A 4,158-nucleotide genomic window follows, 5' to 3' on the forward strand; every position below is an offset into this window, starting at 1 on the left:
TGGCGGCGTCTCCACCCGCGGTCCCCTCTTCCAGGTCTCAGAGCCTTCCCTTTTCTCGCCACCATCCCGCTTCGTAGTTTGGGGGTCCCAACACCCCGTGGGAGGGGCCTCAATCCCCTGTGGGAGCAGTCGGCCGGGCGCGCCTTTCCTCCGGCGGGTGCGGCTCCCCGGGACTCTCAAGGTCGCCCGCCCGTCCAGCCGCCCTTGCCCCGCATCTAAGAGGCAGCACGTCTTAGCCAGCATGTAAGTAACTCCAGGGAACTCAGTGTTCCCTGGAATTACAACTGTACTCGTACCCGTCTTGGTGCAAAATAGGTGGTTTCGTCTTTTTTGATTTGGTCTCGATAGTGGGAGGCCAGAGGCTTCCCTGTTCTGAGACCAAGTCATGTTAAGCTGCACAGTTAAATGTTTTAACTCTCCTCACATTCTGTTTTCCAGTCCTCACTTGTAGTTCAGTACACAAGTGCTCCTACGATGTTGGACCAGAGTTAAGAGAAGTGGGGACTCACAAATTTCTTGCCTGCTTTATGCCAAAGCCAAGCAGAAAAAGCCATGCAGAGTCCAGGAAAATAACAGCACGTTCAGCATGTGATCCCGGGACATTTGTGATTTCCCATACGGTTTTATTCAGCTAGTATTAAGGAACAAAGATTTCTGCAGGCTGTTCTCTAATCCCTTATTAACTGAACTGGTTGGATTAAACAAAGTCAAAACCTTGAGAAAGAGAGAGGCTCGGTTTAGGTTGTTGCTTTAGGTCAGTCTAAGGATTGTATACCGTCAGTTCCCAGGATAGGACAAGTGGGCAAAGTGGGAAATGTCAGTTTTCAGCTTCAGGTCGTTGACTCTACTATAGCTGTAGGTGAACCACCTTGGAAAGTATATTCAAGTAGGATTTTTGAATGGTCTTTGTTCTTTTACTGTAGATGACTCATTGTTTAATCACTTAAATATTTTTCATAACTTAGACATCTCAAATAAGCCTCTGGAAAATGCCTGCTTCTCTGCCAGTTTTGATACAGACTTGTTTTCTTTCTGACCTCATGTTTCTTTTCTTTTTTGTCTCACTCTGTTGCCCAGGCTGGAGTGCAGTGGCACGCTCATGATCACTGTAGCCTCTACCTGCTGGGCTCAGGCGATCCTTCCGCCTCAGCCTTCCAAGTAGCTGGAACTATAGGCACGTGTGGGCATGCCTGGGTAATTTTTCTGATTTATTGTAGAGATGAAGTCTTGCCAAGTTGCCCAGGTTGGTCTTGAACCCCTGGAATCAGGCAGTTCTCTCGCCTCTGCCTCCCAAAATGCTGAGTTTATAAGTGTGAGCCACTGCACCTGGCCTCATGTTTCTTTTTTCCCCTAGTGATTTATTGTAATTTAATTTGAGAAACCAAGATAATCTGAAGTCTTACTGTAATTTTAAGTTTAATATAAATCTACAAACTTAACATAACTAAAACATTCAACTTTATGGTAAGTTGTCAAAGCACACCTTTCATTTTACTTTTTCAATTTGTTTTAGGAGCTCTTTGTTCAATTTCTAGCCACCTATTCCTACAGACATGGCAGTGGAAAGGAGAAGAAAGCACTGACTTACAATGATTTAGCCAATACTGCAGAGGAATCGGAAACTTTTCAGTTTCTTGCAGGTACTGTCTTTGAAACATTCTGGTTAAAAAATGATTAGTAATGACAACTTTTTTTTTCCTGTTCTGCTTTCACTGAATTGGACATTTTGCTGCTTTCTCCAGGTACCAAAATTTACCATGACCTGGCACAGGAAGATACTTTAGTCTTCTCTGTTTGACTATGTTTGTAATGTGGCCCACTTAGAATAATAATGAAGTCAACAACATGCATAAGATGGTTGGTTGGCTGGGTGAGCTGGGCAGACCCCTTACCCCCACCTGCAGGATCCTTCCCGTCTCTGAACGGAAAACTCATGGTGGTCTACCCTTGGGGGCAGCACAGTCTATCCCATGGAGATCGGAGAGGGTTGTTCAAAAAAGCAGCGCATAGAAGCATTGTGGTCTGTAGTCAGTGGAATGAGAACAGGACTATAACATTAGTCAGTAGACAATGCTAGTTCCACCCAGAAATGTAGCTGAATTTTATCTTGTTTCAGAACCTCTTGTAGATGTCAAAGTAGGAACTAGTACATTTGAGCTTTGCATTGCTGTATTCATAGTCTGCCATAACCAACTGCTGATGTAAGCCTTATGTTTTTAAGATATATTGCCAAAGAAGATTTTAGCTAGTAAATACCTGAAAATGCTTAAAGAGGAAAAGAGGGAAGAAGATGAGAATGATGATGGTGAAAATGACAATGACGAAGCTGAATCGTAACCCAAAAAAATGCTTTGCAAATCAGCCTGGCGAGAACCTTCCTGGATCAGCATCACTGCTTTGAAGTAAACACAACACAGCGTGCCTTTAGTCTTTCACTTTTTCAGAGACTTCTAGCGTGTTGTGTTCTTTCTGAGCTAAGGTAGAGCAAACAGCCCAAGGACCCAGACAGCAGCCTGTCTCTGACAGGCCCACATAGCAGTTGGTCACCAGGAAGGCCCCCTGCACAGGTGGCCACAAGCAGTTAATTGGTCTGCTGCAGCTCCAGACTGTATAGAGGCAAAGACAAAAGATTTTGCTTAACTTTAAAATTTACAAATAGATTTCTGAAGAGCTTCTATATATCAGTTATGTAAATGCATACATGTATATTTTGGAATTGGTTCATGTAAGCAACATGATTCAGTTTTTGCTAAATGTGCAGTTTATAGGTAGTATGTTACATTTGAATTTTTGTATTTTAAGAAATTTCTTTGACTATTCAAATCTTTTTCTATTGTAAAGACATGCTTTCCTATTAAAGATCTATACATATTTTTACAGTAAAATGCTTTATGGTACTAGTCGTAGAGGCCTCTATTGCTCTAATGCCTTGCTTACTGCTTGATAATTTTTTGATTAAAAAAAGAAAGCATTTCTAACATTTTTATTCCTAGAGAAAAATTCCCAGCCAATTATCAAAATAGACTGAGGCAGAAGAATCTCTGAGCCCAGGAGGTTGGGGTTGCTGTGAGCTGTAATCGTGTCATTGCACTGCAGCCCTGGGTGACAGAGTGAGACCCTGACTCAAAAAAAACAAAACAAACTAAAATAAAATATTAACTCTGCATAAGCATATTGCTCTTAAATAATTTTTGCAACATTTTATGTATTGAAGCTATCTTTTGTCTTACTGTTCTTTGCTTTAAATCCCTGATACTTGTTTTTACTGTCTACAAGAGAAAAGCAGAAACCCATTTTTTAAAAAAAACAGGGTAAATGTTTGGCTCCTGTCTTTTCAGTATATCTCTCTTTTATAAAAAAGAGTTATAATTTACATCCAGGAAAATCACCCTTTTAGTGTCTAGTCTGTGAATGTTGACAAATGCTTAGTTTTGGAACCAGTCAATACACAGAACAGTTTCATTTCCCAAAATATGCCCCTGTGCCCTCTTGTAGTCAGTCTTTTCTCCTACCCTCTGGCAACAACCACTGATGTTTTTTAGTACCTCATGTTTATCAAAACTTATTTTAAAATAAAATTTTTTAAAATCTACATGTGGTGTATAGTTTTAAGTTCTGACATATGCAATCATGTAACCACCACCACAATTAAGATACAACAGTTCTGTCACCCTCCAGAAAATTCCCTTGTGGTCTAATCCATCCACACCTATTGCCCTGACAATCATAGAGCTATTCTGTCCCTGTAACAGGAGTCAGCAAATTTTTTCTGGAAAGGGCCATGTAGTAAATATCTAAAGCATCGTGGACTATATAATCTTTTTTGCAATTACTAAATTCTGCCATTGTACAGAAATAGCCATAGATAATGTGTAAAGGAATGAATTGACTGTATTTCAATAGAACTTTATTTCTGGAAGCTGACATTTGAATTTTGTATCATTTTCATGCGTCATGAAATATTGTTTTGACTTTCTCCAACCACTTAATGTAAATACTTCTTAACTTATGTGCTGTACAAAAACAGGACTGGATTTGGCCCACAGACCATAGTTTGCTGATCTGTCTTTTCCAGAATGACATATAAATGGAATCATACAGTATGTAGCATTTGAGTCTGCAGTTTTACATTTAGCATAATGCATTTGAGATTCATCC

The 4,158-nt window shown here is 40.3% G+C and overlaps 1 long non-coding RNA gene across 1 annotated transcript; it reads left to right on the plus strand.

The window, feature by feature from the left end:
- Window positions 1–1,445: 1,445 nt before the first annotated feature.
- On the plus strand, window positions 1,446–3,919 carry LOC103276621. Its single transcript, XR_002481322.1, has 2 exons — window positions 1,446–1,640; window positions 2,222–3,919. It is a non-coding gene; the product is annotated as an uncharacterized LOC103276621 (long non-coding RNA).
- Window positions 3,920–4,158: the final 239 nt, after the last annotated feature.

This window comes from Carlito syrichta, unplaced genomic scaffold (genome assembly GCF_000164805.1).
Source record: "Carlito syrichta isolate Samal-C Ts95f unplaced genomic scaffold, Tarsius_syrichta-2.0.1 Scaffold316275, whole genome shotgun sequence".
Classification (NCBI taxonomy): Eukaryota; Metazoa; Chordata; class Mammalia; order Primates; family Tarsiidae; genus Carlito; species Carlito syrichta.